The sequence below is a fragment of the Pelodiscus sinensis genome, chromosome 2, assembly GCF_052426305.1.
Source record: "Pelodiscus sinensis isolate ZL-2025 chromosome 2, ASM5242630v1, whole genome shotgun sequence".
NCBI lineage: Eukaryota > Metazoa > Chordata > Testudines > Trionychidae > Pelodiscus > Pelodiscus sinensis.
The window spans coordinates 80,914,059-80,930,785 of NC_143053.1; the positions used below are offsets into that span (position 1 = coordinate 80,914,059).

At 40.2% G+C, this 16,727-nt stretch overlaps 1 protein-coding gene across 10 annotated transcripts in view; it reads right to left on the reverse strand.

Annotated features, from left to right (window-relative positions):
* Nucleotides 1–16,727, reverse strand: part of GREB1L (GREB1 like retinoic acid receptor coactivator) — a 223,253-nt gene that overhangs the window by 126,768 nt on the left and 79,758 nt on the right. For 9 of the 10 annotated variants that reach the window (XM_075920892.2, XM_089776291.1, XM_089776295.1 and 6 more), the window contains one exon: nucleotides 11,072–11,181. The exons of the other annotated variant lie outside the window; for it this stretch is intronic. The gene's annotated coding sequence lies outside the window, so the exon portion shown is untranslated. The remainder of the gene's footprint in view (nucleotides 1–11,071; nucleotides 11,182–16,727) is intronic. 10 annotated transcript variants of the gene reach the window in all.

Here is a 16,727-nt window from a genome sequence, read left to right on the forward strand (position 1 = left end):
AGTCTGGGAGAGCTGGATGGGGTCTTTCAGTTCTGACCACAGTTCTGAGGCCCTGTAACAGAAGACAGAGCCAGACATGATAAAATCTCAAACACCTGTCCCCTAATGAGGGAGCTTTTTAATAGAAAGCTTCAATGACCATAAAACACTGGGAATAATCTATGATTTGCAGCAGCTTCCACCATTCCAGCTTCCTTCTCTTTCATAAAGGGGAAAATTAAAGCGAACAACAACATTTTACATTTAAAAAGGATTAGTTTTGAGGGCTGTATCTCCAAATTGTGCAGTGAAGAGCACAGGGAAAACATGATGGCTTGCTCACCATGACTGTGACGAGCTTACTTTCAGCTCTTAGCAGTCAGTTCAAGCAAGGATCTGAATGTGTGGTCTGTGCATTCCCATTGCTTTCAATTGGTTTGCACAGGTTTAAGAATTTGATAGCCCACACTGTTGGTGGTGCTTAAGGACTTCTACAGTAATATCTCTGCAGCACCAGGAGGAATAAAATACTATTAAAAATCTTATTTTCATCTGAAGAGTAGGCAGGAATACCTAAAAGCAGACAAACAACCGTGCATGTGCGCACGCGCGCGCGCGCGCACACACACACACACACACACACACACACACACACACACAGAGTTGAATAGAAAAGTGTGGTGTTACTCAGTACCTTTTCAGGGTAAAAGCTATGCATTTAGTGAAGGCCCTAGTACCGAATAAACAGGTCATTAGTATAAACTAGATATACACACCGTTGGCCTCTGGGTGGGTCATGACCTCAAAGACTATTAAGAGGAATAGAGGCAGAGTTTTTGGTGAAATTGGGGGAGGGGGCAGGGGGGGTTAAGCAATTTTACAATTGCCCTGATAACAAATGCAAAGTCTGATGCAAACACCATACTCTAGCTTGGATATATCAAAGTCCTTTCCTGGTTATTAGCCTAATAATGTAAGAATGTTCTCTAAAATGCATAATCTGAGGATCTCATCTAGTCTAACCCTGAGGAAAACTTCCCTTCAAAATAAAAGAAAGTGCCTTGGTAAAAACACTAAGCTACTCCTGGGACTATTTGCGGTTTTTGTGCCTCAAAAAGGGGCTCACAAGGAAAAGAAGATCAAAAGTATTTATACTGTAACATATTTGGAATTTGCTGCTTTGCTTATATCTAGCAATTTGTATGGCTTCATTCACAACGTCGTGCCTTTTACTTGATGCGCTAGGTGGGATTTTGTTTTTTAAACACTTTCTTTTCCTATAGTAGAGTACCATTAGGTTCTCTATTTTCACCATACAAATATACATACAGCAAAGGTGACAATAGTTAGAGCATAGTTTGCCCTCATCAAAGCCAAAAGTGGAATCTTTTAAGTCTAAAGAAGGTAATCAGCCTTAGCCTAGTAATTGGGGGGAAAAAGCTTGGTTACCAAGAAGACAGGTCAGGAGGACCACTCAAATTTGGGAATCTTCTCATTAACAGAGTTTTTTTGCCTCACTAACACTCTTCATTTTTGGTACGCTGTTGGTCAGTAGATCTTCACCAAATCATAAGGTCTGGAGACATATGAGTCCACTATAGCAGAGAATAATTTATACCTCTTCCTGTGATAAGCAAAGGCAAAAATAGCAAAGTCTTGTCCAGCAAAATTGTTCTCAGCAGTGGGAAATCCAGTGGATCCAGCTTGTTTTTATTGTGTCACTATGCTCTGCAGTAATGGTAAGTAGCTTAGCTAGTGTTCTGTGCATAAAATTAGATATACAGGCAGTCCCCGAGTTACACGGATCCGACTTATGTCGGATCCGCACTTACGAACGGGGCTCTCTCACCCCGGAGCTCGCAGGCAGCGGGACCGCCCAGAGCGCAGCGGTCCCACCACCTCGACCTCCGGGGCGAGAAAAGCTGCTCCGGGTGCCCCTGGTCTGCTGGGGACCGTCTCCAGCAGACCAGGGACACCGGGAGCAAAGCCGCAGCAGCAGCGGGGCCCCGCGCTGGGGACCATCTCCAGCAGACCAGGGACACCCAGAGCAAAGCCGCAGCGGCGGCGGGTGCCGCGCCTCTGAGGCTTTGCCAGAGAAAAGCCTCAGAGGCGTGGCACCCCGCCGCCGCTGCGGCTTTGCTCCCCGTGTCCCTGGTCTGCTGGGGGGGGGGGCGCAGCTAGTGCTCCCCCCCCCCCAGCAGACCAGGCTTTTGTTGTGGACCCTGGGGTAGAGCAGCTGGGGTGCTGCCGGGTTGGTCCTGCAGGGACCTACCTGGCAGCCCAGCTGTTCTGTCCCAGGCTCGAGATTCAGCCGCTGTTGAAACTGATCAGTGGCTGATTCCAGGAAGCTGGGGGCAGAGCAATTCTGCCTCCAGTTTCCTGTAGTCAGCCCCTGGTCAGTTTCAGCAGCAGCGGCTGAATCTGGAGCCAGTTCTGACTTACATACAAATTCAACTTAAGAACAAACCTACAGTCCCTATCTTGGGACTGCCTGTAGTTCATAATCTTAGGTTAACTAACTGCTTGAGTCTTCAAAACTGTGCTGGGAACCTTCTTGTGAGATTAATGTACTTTCTATTTCCTGGACAGGAAATATTACAAAATGAGAATTTTTGCTGATGTTTCAGTTGAGGTTATGGCCCAAGTCAAATGAGGGACCCATTCTAATCCCTTTGGCTACGTCTACACTGGCCCCTTTTCCGGAAGGGGCATGTTAATTTCAGCTATCGTAATAGGGAAATCCGCGGGGGATTTAAATATCCCCTGCGGCATTTAAATAAAAATGTCCGTCGCTTTTTTCCGTCTTTTAGAAAAGCCGGAAAAGAGCGTCTACACTGGCCCCGATCCTCCGGAAAAAGCGCCCTTTTCCGGAGGATCTTATTCCGACTTCCGGAAAAGGGGCCAGTGTAGACGTAGCCTTTGTGTTGATCTTGTGGCAAAAAGGAAAAGGAAAGCTGGTGTACCAAGCCTGTGTTGGGTATCCTGAGAGATGGGATATCCTTGGATGGCATAGAGATAATTTAGGAATGAAGTACATTCCAAGACTCATAGTATGTAGCTTTCTTTCATAGAAAAGCCCATCAACAGAAGGAAGGAAAAGAAAAACATTTACTCTAATAGTTTATTTATGTGAAGCTATGCTGGAACAAAAACACTAGACGGGTGAATGAAAGACAGTGCTTGTGTCTGCATAAAAGCGTTGTGGTGTTAAGAGAACTTAAGACACACATACAAACATGCTAAGTACTTTCCAATTTAAAGTAAAATGAAATTTATAACAATAGACTAAATTATATTATCCCTAAAAGAGCAAAATTGTCACTGAAGTTATTCCTGAGTTTTGCTCAAATTTTAAAGCAATTATTTTGACTGAAATAATTAAATGAATTACTAAGTATTGTAATATGAAAGAACATAGCTAGTTATGTGCATACTATCTCTTATAAAGATTCATAGAAATGACCTCAAGAGATCATCTAGTTCTTCTTCCACTCTCCCCTCCCCCATGCTGAAGCAGGGTCAGCATACCTAGACCATTCCTGACAGGCATTTGTCTAACCTGTTTTTAAAACCTCCAATGAGAGAGATTTCACAATCACCTTTGTCTGTTCCAGTGTTTAACTATCTTTGGATGTAGAAAGTCCCCCCCCCCCCCCACAACTGCTAGCCTAAATCTTCTTAGTTGCAACTTAAGATCATTATGTTCTGGTCTGAGGGCTGTTCTATGGGTATATCTTCTACACTGCAGGCTCACAACAAAGACGTGGTAGAATACATATACTTCACATACCCGCTAACAGTGTAGCCCAGTGGTTTTCAACAAGACCCAGGATTGGGTCGTGGAATGTCAGGCAATGGGTCTCATTGCTCAGAGTGATCAGGTGACCAGTGGGGGGTACTAAGGGAGACTCCTTGCCTGCTCCGGCTCTGCAGACTGCTCTGTGACCTAGAAGCAGCCGGCAGCAGGCCCGGTTCCTAGATTAGGCGGGGGGAGGAGAGCGAACACACGATTCCACGCACTGTCCCCGCCCTGAGCACTGGCTCTCCACTCCCATTGTCTGGGAAGCTGCTTCTGGCTGCTTCTAGGGTACAGCACGGTCTGCAGTGCCAAGAGAGGCAGGAAGCCTCCCTTAGTATCCCTGCTGCACTGCTGAATGGGAGCCACTCAAGGTAACCTACTTCTGCCCCAGCCAGAGCCCCTTCATACACTCCAAAGCTCTTGTCCTCATCCCCACCCCACAGGCCACGCTTGAGTCAAATGATGTTGGGTCACAGGCATCAACAATTTTCTTTAACTGGGTCATTAGGAAAGAAGTTTATGGTTTTCAAACAATAAAAGACATGCCACAATTCCCATAGCTCTCTACATAAGCACAGCACAGCATGGCATCCTGCTGTTTCCCCACTGTCGGAGTTCTTCCCCCTGAAGCGAAAGACTCAGGTAGCCGGGAGAAGCTCTGATTGAGGGGAGGAAGTGGCGAGAGGGTCCTACAACTGCCTTTTGGTGGTGCCTTGCCCTGCTGCAGAAAATGGCAGCTTACTACAGTGGAGAACCAGCTCTGGAGCTCCTGGAGCATTTCCCTGCCAACTCTCATCTGCCAGAGTGTTTTCTTGTCACATGTAGCTACACACCATTTGTGTATGTAGCTCTCTTTTCACTGTGGCATGGAGCTACATATACCCCGTAGGCTGCCAACAATGTATACTGTAGACATACCTTATGTTACAGACTTTGGCTGGTTCCTAATAGTCACAAAGAACTGAAAATTCAGTCCAGAATCAGCAGGAGCCTGGTATTTCAACTACTGTACACTCATTCTTTTCAAAGCACACCCTCTTTACTGTACTATCATAGAATACTAGAACTGGAAGGGACCTCGAGAGGTCATTGAGTCTAGTCCCCTGCCCTCATGGCAGGACCCAGTACTGTCTAGACCATCCCTGACAGACATTTATCTAACCTTCTCTTAAATATCTCCAGACATGGAGATTCCACAACCTCCCTGGGCAATTTATTCCAGTGTTTAACCACCTTGACAGTTAGAAAGCTTTTCCTAATGTCCAACCTAAACCTCCCTTGCTGCAGTCCATTGCTTCTTGCAATTGAAGCCCATTGCTTCTTGTCCTATCCTCAGAGGCCAAGGAAAACAATTTTTCTCCTTCCTCCTTGTGACACCCTTTTAGATACCTGAAAACCACTATCATGTCCCCCCTCAGTCTCCTCGAGTATGTCTACATTACCTCACTAGTTCGAACTAGCGGGGTAATGTAGGCATACCGCACTTGCAAATGAAGCCCGGGATTTGAATTTCCTGGGCTTCATTTGCATAAGCGGGGCGCCGCCATTTTTAAAACCCCGCTGGTTCGAACCCCGTGCAGCGCGGCTACACGGGGCACGAACTAGGTAGTTCGAACTAGGCTTCCTAGTTCGAACTACTGTTACTCCTCATTTCATGAAATGAGCCGCGCTGCACGGGGTTCGAACCAGCGGGGTTTTAAAAATGGCGGCGCCCCGCTTATGCAAATGAAGCCCGGGAAATTCAAATCCCGGGCTTCATTTGCAAGTGCGGTATGCCTACATTACCCTCCTACTTCGAACTAGGAGGGTAGTGTAGACATACCCCTCCTTTCCAAACTAAACAAGCCTAATTCTTTCAGTCTTCCCTCATAGGTCATGTTCTCTAGACCTTTAATCATTCTTGTTGCTCTTCTCTGGACCCTCTCCAATTTCTCCACATCTTTCTTGAAATGCGGTGCCCAGAACTGGACACAATATTCCAACTGAGGCCTGGAATAGAGCGGAAGAATGACTTCTCGTGTCTTGCGCACAAAACTCCTATTAATGCATCCCAGAATCATGTTTGCTTTTTCGCAATAGCATCACGCTGTTGACATATTTAGCTTGTGGTCCACTATGACCCCCTAATCCCTTTCTGCAGTACTCATTCCTAGACAGTCACTTCCCATTCTGTGTGTGTGAAAGCAATTGTTCCTTCCTAAGTGGAGTACTTCACATTTGTCCTTATTAAACTGGCAACAGGTAGGGTTTAGGGTACGTGAGCTCCTGCATCAGGTTTTATGGCACTACAGCATTTCCCTTGCACTGGTGTTATTTATTCTCCCAGGAAGAATTAGATAAATTTTGTGGCCAAAGTGAGCCAGAGGTGAGGTGTGCCACAAATTAGCCATACTGCACCAAATGATCAGACACATTGTATCCTATACCTCTTCTTCATCTACTAAATGTGTAATTCTACCAAAAACACAAACAAGGTTTGTTCTCTCATGTTCCCTCTCTTAAAAGAAACTGGAAAACAAACAAAAAAAAATCCACAAAATGATTCTATGGATAAAAAAATGCAAACAGCTCAGGGAAATCAATTTGCTGTGTTTGGCAGACCTGGATAAAAGTAGGCAAATTTATTAGAAATTCCCTACCACACTGAGTTAAAACAATGCATTGCAGATAAAATACCTTTTTCCTGGTTTTTAAATCAGGCTTCAAAAAAAGGAATCACTGATGGAATTAAACATCTCTTTGGCTAAGTGTCTATGCCAGACTATTTATAAATGTTCTGACTAGATCCTCAACTGCTTATAAATAAGAATAAAAATGAACATAACAGGTATACTTTATCGTTTACTTTCAGTATGTGAAACCTCACTACAGTCTTCTGCAGTTAACAGACCTATTAACAATCACACTTTTAAGCACAGTCAGCCATTGCTCAAAACAACAAAATAAAATTATTGGACATTTGTTTTCATAGCCATTTCTTTGCCAAAAACAGTGCACTAGTAAAGCAAACAAAAAAATATGGGCATACAAATATCTTAAAAAAACTAAACTCAAAACTATGTCAAGGTTAATGCTATATGTGCAATTTTCTGTGAAACAGTCTTATACTGTTGCATAATAGTGGCCACATGGCTCATTTCATTTTTATTAAATAAATCCTTCTCTCGCTCATTACTTTTTGGTGGAAACAATCATAAATTGCTGAATGATTTGAGGATTTATTCCTAATGGTTTTTCTTATTTATTCATCTATGTGACGTTCATTTATAGTGCATCAAGGCTGAGTCTTTACTTTCTCTTTTCCCAGAAATACCAGAAATTCTTCTGTAAAATAAACAAATATCTGTCAAGAATATCTGGAACTACAGAGGCTGGGAGAGATCAAAGATTCAAATCACTAATAGGCACTGTGTGACCTTCCAAGGTGTCACAGGAGACCAGATTTTTCAATACAGAGGCAACTCAACAGAACAAACTAAAACAGTAAATAAAGAGAAGCGTCTTTTTTTAAAAAATAATAAAAAAGGAGTAGCTGTCTGCATTTGTGCTATCTTTCTAAGCCAAGGCTACCTCAGCAATCCAAAGACTAACATCTATTTTCAGGATTTGAATTTATTTTCTAAGCTACAAAATGCAATACACAATGGTTCATGATATGGGGGGAAAACAGTTTTTAACTAAAAAGCTAACCAAAGAAATTTATGCAATATAGGAATTAATAAACAAAGAATCGCAAATGTTTGTTAGCATTTGCTTATTTGCCTATTACAAATAGTTAATATTCACTTCAGTAACTAGTGCTTTTGGGTTTTGTGGCTAAGAAGAAGAGGAAAGTATATAGGACTAAATTATTTATTTTAGACATTTTGCTGTGCATCCCCTATTAATTTTCCCTCACAATAAAGTTTCTTAGTGGTATTTACTATCTACACTCTGTGCCTACCACACAAGCACAACAGTCACAATTCCTACATTCACACTTTGATTCAGGCAGATAAAATCAACATTAACTGTCAGCATCCAATAGGAAGAAAATACATCTTACTTGTACAACTTTCTATCTAGCAGGTAAAAACTCAATTTAAAAAAAATAATATTTTTTACTTTCGGAGCATTTTTCATCAATGGATGGCTAAGTGTTTTAGAGAGATCTATACGATCTGCATTTTATATATGTTAAGTATCATCGTGCTACAATCCTTAATATTGTTTGGAACCCCTAATGGTACTGTCTAATCTATGCCTTTTCTGACACACACATGATCTTGGATGGATACATATCCCATAACAATTTTCTATAAATGTATTAGTAAGAATCTAGCTTTGTGTTTAGAGACACAGGTACAAGCCTGGAGATATCAGGCCAATCCAGTCTCTGTTAAAATCCATCCCACTGTATAACATTTTTCAATCTTTCCACTATGCTATAGACTAGTTTTTCATCGATAGTTTGTTGTACAGAAATTAAATACTAAGGGTACATCTAGACTACAATCCTCTGGAGACAGAGGCAAGTAGATTAGGCATAGGAAAATGAAGCGGCGATTTAAATAATCGACGCTTCATTTAAATTTAAATGGCTGCCGTGCTGAGCTGATCAGCTGTTTGTCGGCTCAGCATGGTAGTCTGGACGTTCCGCAGTCAACATCAAAAGCATTTGTCGACCTCCCAGGTATGCCTCCTGAGATGAGGTTTACCTGGGAGGTCGACAAATGCCTTTGATGTCGACTGCGGAGCGTCCAGACTACCATGCTGAGCAGACAAACAGCTGATCGGCTGTTTATTTAAATCGCTGCTTCATTTTCCTATGCCGGGTAGCCTAATCTACATGCCTCTGTCACCAGAGGCATGTAGTCTAGACGTACCCTAATTGGTGGAGGCCTGGAAATTCAAAATGAAGGTTGATATTCCTAACTCCTGTACCTCCCCTTTGCATACTCCTTAAACTTACACCCCTTTGTCTCCTGATGAGTTTTGAATGGGGCATAAAAAAAAAGTAAAAGAATGTGCCAGTTTTAAAGCAAAACTAAGCTCTTATTTAAACAGGGATTATGTTTAATAGGCAATTTGTATTTTAGAGGGTTTACTCATTTCCAAGATATTTGTTTAAAGGTGCCTTAACCTTGACATAAATTGTGCCAAACATCTGCATACATTAAGTTAAAGGGTTAATAATTAAACCCTTTGGACAATCATGCTTCACAAAAAAGACAAGTATTTCTTTTTTCCTGGTATGACACTATATCTACTTGATTCCAGTTGTTCTACAGATACACAGATTATTTGATATCCACTCTTTCTAATGTATTATTTTAAAGATCAAGATTGTATAGTTGTTATAACACCACCACCATCACCTCCCATCTCCTAAGCGTCTATTTCTTCCTATTGTAACTATGATCGCTTGTATAAGATGGTAAGATCAAAATCTGAGACCTTGGGATTGTGAGCTGTGGCAAAATCCTTTTCTATAACACGCATATTCTTTCCTCCACCCCCTTTGCTGGGAACAGGGCAACCTTTATTACATTTTTTTATATATATTTTACAAGGTCTTGACTCTGACATTGATTTCCTATCTGCTTCATTGAAAAGTGTTGAGAATTAACCATTTGTGGATAATAAAAACAAGATTATGCCAAATAAATTATAGGTATTCCTCAGTCAAAAACTATTTTTCTCTTTTGTTCAGTACATAGAACAAATTAAATAAACAAACAAAAGCTTACCCAGACAAGTTTAAATATTCACAGAATAAATATTAATGGATGAAAATCAGCTACAGTTTAGACTAGATGACATGCTATCAGTAATTTCAGATTTTCCTGTTAAAAGAAACACACACACACAAAAACAAACTTACAGCAGCTAAGCGACTTCCCTAAGGAATAGAAATCTTTAATTTATTAGTAATTTTTCCTTTTGTCTTTTTCAAATATTTCACTCACTGTGTTAACTTTGATATCAAAGTTGAACAGCCCAGAATTCTTTTCAGATAGAGAAACATTACAATGATAATAATTTGGGAAGCCAAAGTCCATTTTAAAATGGTCCATTCAGTCCTGTAGTGACTGCACTATGATAGCTGACCACATTTGGCAAGGCTTAGCCTTTCATTCAGACAAAAGCAAGCATTCCAGATAAATCAGCACTTTTTGCCATCAGACTCATAAAACCTTTTCTCAACGTAGATTTTCAAGAGAACCCTTTAAGATTTTAGGATGCTGCTCCTTTTACTAAGTAACAAAATACACCCTATGGTGTCTCATTGACCCCACTCAGCCGTCCTTTGACCTCTTCAATTGTTGTTGCCTAACTTCAGGGGCCACAGAATTTGCCTCCCATATCAAAAAAAGTCTAATATTGCTTCCTCCTAGCACCTGGTGAAACAAAATGCAACAGGCTTCCCCCCCCCCTCCCCCCGCCCTCCCAGGCTACTACTATGTTCCAGATGTTCCCAGCTACAATGTTACAGAGAGCAGGTTTTGATATCTGTGTGGTAACCATGAAGCAACAATTAGGACCTGGACTGTGGCAATGACCCTCCTGTTATACTGGGCCTCAGTGCAGCCCTTGCCCCAAGGATATAACAGGTCATAAAGCAGGAATAGATCTTTGGCCTCCTGGAAATGCTGGGTCACTTAAATACAACAAGAAACGATAGGAGTCCAGTGTCCTATTTTGAATAAGCCAAGCCTCTCCCAATCACAGCAACATCAGAAACATCAGAAAATACTACTGTGAAGCTCTCAGCTGGAAGTACACATCTATTTTTATAAGCCATAACTTTCAACTAGAGGACTCAAATTCTCCACCCCCATTGTTTTAACACTTCTGAGATTGCAGAAAAAACATACAGTGAGTGTGTGTGTTTAATATACACACCTACGAATATAATACATGATATATAACTTCCTATGCAGTTATTTGACTACCAGAGTTTGGAAACTTGCAAAGTTCTGAGGTCAAACATCAAGCAAGGAATGGCAGTGGAATCAAACAATTATAATAAAGTAATAAAGTTGAGGCTATTTTAATACATAGAAAAGCAAGTACATAGAAAAGAAAGTATTTAGAAACAAAGTCTTTTCTAGTGAGCATTTTTAAATTAAGTGAATGAATTTTAAAAAGTTTTTGGGAGAGGCTGGAATAAGAGCATAACAATTGTTAAGAAATAAAACTTTTACAGTTGCAGTTTCTCAAAACACAGTTTTAAAAAGTTGATATTTAAGACAAAAGTATACAAAAACAAACATCATATATTCCACATTATGAATGTGGTAAGTACTGTACCTTCTTGTAATCCTTTTAACCTTTTTGAAATACATTCATGATTAAGGGTTTTAGCCAAGAGTTTAGGGAAATCTGCTGCCACGTTATCTAGGTCTTTAAAGTTCTTAAACCTGCAAAATAATGAAGGAGGGGGAAAAATAATTGATGGCAGTTCAGATTCAACATATACAAATAGCAACAAGACATTAAAACCTGCCTCAACATGATATTAAAACCTGCTTATCAAAGTTCACATAGGGCAAAACTGGTCAATACAGAGATGCTCTCAGATAGATCCTGTTCTTAATTATATGTTTACAAACCCTACAGCACTCTTTCTTCACTGTGCACACAAGCTGACAAAAAAGAAAAATGTGGTGGTGTTTTTTAAATGGCCATATAAACTATATTGCACTTGCTGCAGCATGTTTGTGGCTCCTTTTGTGCCATTAAAGAACAAAAAGCATTCAAGTTCCTTTTGCAGAGTAAGGATCTGATCCATCACATTGTTACTAAGTGCAATGGCAGCAGGATCAGGGCCTAATAGTGGAAGACATAATCACTTAAAGGAAAATTCTCCAGGCAGAGATCAATACTTAGTGATAACCTAAGGAGTATACTATTGACACACAGTGCTTTTAAAATATACCTTTGTATGTGTTTTGGCATATATAATATGCATCAAAAATTATTTCCAAACAAAAATTAAGTCAGAGATGGATTGCTAATTTCTCCCTTCTCCCATACTCAAACAGCTACTGTAAATATAGTTTTAATACAAGAAAAATATCTAAATAGCCCAAGAGGATATCAACAGGGGCTGTAGCAACCAGTAAGTAAAAAACGTGATGTTTTAAAACACGTAATACAGTATGTAAAATTTATCATCAGGAGGGAAAGCCTTAAATAGACTTCTTGTTGACTGGCTTATATTTCACATACAAGCACTCCCTAGTCACTCCAGCCAATTCATTTTCTCTGTATTAATGGACCATACTCTTTCCTAACTGCTTGTAAATGGAAGATTCTCCTTAAAGCTGACAGCAGAACTTGGTCCAGTATTGTCAGGCAACTTATAATTGTATATGTTTAGAAAGCATGCTGATAATACAAAAATTAAATAAAAACGAAATAAAAGGGTTTTCCAACAATATAATTTTGTTTTTTTTCTTTTCTTCAATACTAAAAAAGGAATGGGCTGTTAAAGATTGACACTCTAGCTTATGGATCTTATTTTATCAGGATAAATGTGTTTTACTGTAACATGAAAAGCCTACACAACTCTTTTTTCCCCTGAATTATAGTTCTTACTGCACTACCTCGCCATGCTATTAGCCTAGCATGGATCATTTCTGATCAAATCATAAGAATCTGCACACACAAAAAAATCATGATTTTTTAACAGGCCCATGATTCAATTCAAACAGCTCTCAGATCTGAAATTGCTATTTTTTGCCACGTGCTGAACATTTCACCTGCTAGTAATGACATTTTTGTATTTTCTTCTAATTACACCCAAAGCTAAGACCTTTGGCCCTAGGCCACAGACCTCTATTGAGGCTGCACACATCCTCTTAAATGCCCTGATCCTTTGTTGTCACTCTTAGTCTTTCATCTATTATTTACATCCATTCAGAAGGGAGATACTCTACCATTTGTGAAGCTTTAAAGCTTCTAATCATCTTAATTTCTTCGCCTTTCAACCCATGCTTCCCCTCATGGACCAATGCCAAATAATGTGACAAAATCATTTTTCAAGCTTAGATCCCTCCCTACCCCTTGTCACATATGGGCTCCTCTGAACGTAAAAATTCACTTTGTTCTAATCGGATAGCATCTGCAAACTGGGACTTTTGCTTCTTTAAAAAAATAAATATTATATATATAATTTTTCATTCAGTTCAAAATGTCCAACTAAGTCAGAGAACTTATAACTTCTTTTTATATTAAACACTCTGAATTGCAAATTGCTCATTAAACAGCTTCATTTGCATCTCCAAAAGCAAAATTATTAATATTCTCGGTTACTGCTTGTGCACAAAATTAAACTAGCATTCAAGATAACAGAATGGGGGTGAGGGATACATGTACAAACATCCAAGGCAGACGGAGACACCAAGATAAATAAAATAGTGTCACAACCGGCTTTTTGGGAGGGCGGGGGGGTTGATGGTGGTGTTTTACTTTTTGTTTTGAGTATTGATATTTAAAATTTATCCTAAAGCTAGAATGAAAGCTATAACAAAAAAGCACAATTTCTTCCTCATAATCTACCACACTATTTTGACTGTCTGTCCCCCATATCCAAATAAAATCTAAAAGCTAAGCAAATACATTTTACCATAATATAGAAGACTTCCTCGGACCACTACAGCCACTGACACTCAGAATATGACAACATGTGATCAATCTTGGTTCTTTCTTCTATATTGCTCGGCTTACTCTTGATTTTTAACAGTGTTTCCTTGTTGTCTGTCCTCTCTGATCTCTGAATGCTCCCAACCCCCTTGCCTTTTCTTATTTTCACCATTTGCTTCAGCCAGCAGTTCACTTGAGACCAATCCATCTTATAATGCCTAAAGTGACAGATGCTCTTAGGAATGACCATACTGCTGAGTGAACAAAAGATAACATCACCTCTACGAACTCAAGGGAGAAATACAACTGCAACTTTAAGATGGGGTTGTCCTGACGGACACTGCACCATAAACCCCTCAAGTAAAAAAAGAATGACTGCAAAGAAACGGAATCTGACACAATCAAAGGCACAAAAGAGTACTCCCCCCTCCCATCCGCTGTTGTTGTCAATGGCCTTTTCACTACTTACTCTTATGGAAAGAGTCCTGTAACATTTAACCGTGATGAAAGCAATAGGTTTAAACAGGAACTAGATAGGACTCCATATAAAACTGCTCTAAATGCTCTCCAAATTGTAATAGAAAATGATGGTTTTTCAACACAAATTTTAAACCATACTATTGAGGATTATAGCAAGAACACAATTATTTGTTAATTAAATTTTACAGGATGGATTAAAACTTCTACGGAAGAGTGATCTATTAATAGAATTCTGGGGGACTTTTTCATAAAGACAATCTTCTATTCTGGAGAACCAAGCACGGGAGATACACACATGTCTACGAGAGAAACTGATCTCCTTCAAGTAACTGTTTTAATCCCAGAAGTATTAAATCTGTTTCACATATAACTATTGTTTACTACAGTTCAACAAAATTTAGACTAAGTTTCCCTGTACATTTTACAACAGATTTTTCAATTAAAATAGTGAAGAATAATTATTTTAAGAGATATTTCTTACACACAGTCCATAACATATCATGCAATTTCAATCTAGATTATAAACATCTGACTAACAAAATAAGCATAGCATTCACTACACAAAACTATGTGTTTTTCAAGAGAAAAAAAATAAAAACAATTCTTGGAGGTGCTAAAAAAATCTCTTCTGCAACAAGAAGAACTAAGTTATATTAACATCTTCCAGCCAAAAACTACCGAAAGAGATGATATTGACAAACTGAATTTTTCCTTTCTGATGGAAAAGGATGGTATAAACTCAGAGTCAAGGAAATCTTTTCCTTCTTTGCCATCAAGGTTTTAAAAAGCATCTTATGTTCACCCAGTAATGGCAAATATCCATCCGTGACTGCAGGATACAAAAAACACTGAGATCACATGAGCATTATACACAAAAACCATCTAAAAAACACAGAACAAAGATCAAGACGGGGGTCAACTAAGCCAACATCTTGTGATCAATAGTAACTCATGAAGAAGATTACATGTGATCTCAATGTGCATTTCTTTACCATATTCATCAGCTGTATAGCAATTTACAATTGGTATGCAGTGTGTAAAGAAAAAACAAAATAAAAAAATCCAAACACAAAACACTGTAATAAATTGTCATATGCAATGTGCTGCATGCCAAACATTGCTAAGGATTTCTTTTCCAATGATCAGAACAAACAAAGTTTTATAAAACAGATATCATCAGATGCTTCCCAACAAACTGAGGAGGATGTTTGTTGTTGTATGTGCACTCTTAGACCAGGTCTACACTATAAATTTATACTGATATAACATCACTCAGGGCGGTGAAAAATCCAAATCTTTGAGCAACAAAACTGTAATCGACCTCAGCCCTGCTGTAATCAGTGCCATGTTGCCAAGAGAAACCTGTCAACATCCTTCTCATGGAGGTGAATTAACTATGCTAAGGGGAGATGCTCTCCCATGAGCACAATAGTGTCTTCACTGCTTAAGCGCACAGCTGCTGCTGTAGTGTTTTAAGCACAGATCTGCCCTTTGGCTCAGACCTTGCATCAGGATTCACTAACACAGACCCCTACACTCAAACAGAGCCCCTTTGACTTCAGCAGAGGCAAGGGTCTACATTAGCAGAACCTGGGACAGGATTGGGCCCTCAATTCCCTAAGCTCTATTATAGGTAATCATTTCCACAGAGGGTGCCATGTAATGTGGTTTCATTTCCTCATATTAAGAGCCTCCAAAGTGTAGAGAGTTAAACAACAAAGGAAGGAAATTGTCTCTTTCTTCAATAAAAGCCACAGCCCAGATACCCAAGAGAAGGTGATGATTATCACCTCATCGAATTCCTCCCAAATAGATCTCATGAGGGTGAAGTTTGCCTTCCTACTGGGGATGTGAACGTATAACCATGTAAATGGTTACGTGATAAGCCTGAGTCATCGGCACCATTCATGGTCACGTGCACGATCCCACTCCACTCCTGGGGAGAAGGCTGCCACCCTGCGCTGCTGCCTCTGTATCAAAGGCAGCAATAAGGGGGTGGCAGCCAGCTCCCTGGGAGCGGGGCTGCAGACAGGAGCCAGTGCTACCCCATGCCGCTACCCCGATACTGAAGCAGGAATGCGGGGCAGCAGACAGCTCCCCGGAGGCAGCGCATGTAGGCTGCCAGGGAACCACTGCGGGTGCGTATAACTGAGATTTTCAGCAGTGATGCGTTCACACAATTAGCCACATTTTAACACCCCTACTTGCTACATGCTCCTACATCCTGTCCAGGATCCCTGCTTCTTTCACCACCCATGCTGTCAGCACTTCTGTTGTTGGCCAATGCCTCACATTAATCTGAGTGCTCGCTTACAAGGAGGAACTTTGCAGAAAAGCATCATTTGATACGTGTGATGAGGAGGGGGCTGCGTGGAATAAACCATGCAGTTGCCTTAACCCCCTGACCTGCCCAATGTACACCACAGCCCATGCAGATCTTGATCTAGGTAGACCTTTTTTCAGCAGGGAATGGGAAGAGAAGGAGTGTATCCAGTATGTGGAAGAAATAGGATGAAAACAGGACAGTAGAGGAGCATCCCTTCTCTGAACTGAGATCTAATTTTGCCATTTATCACAGTTTTGTCATAATCCATAGTATGAGGATTATTATTATTTTAAAACTTCCACTCTTGGTGGCATGTGATTACGTGAGAAATCCCAGCTTTCTTTTAAAAAAGATTCCAGCCCACATGATTATAAGAGTAAAACTTGACCTCTAAAAAGATTTTTTTTAAAAGCAGACAAACAACAACCAAAACTGATTATTTAATAAAACCTTATCATTGTAAAAATCTTAGGTTTTGGGGGAGGGCTAACTCATGATTTTCAATACTTTGAT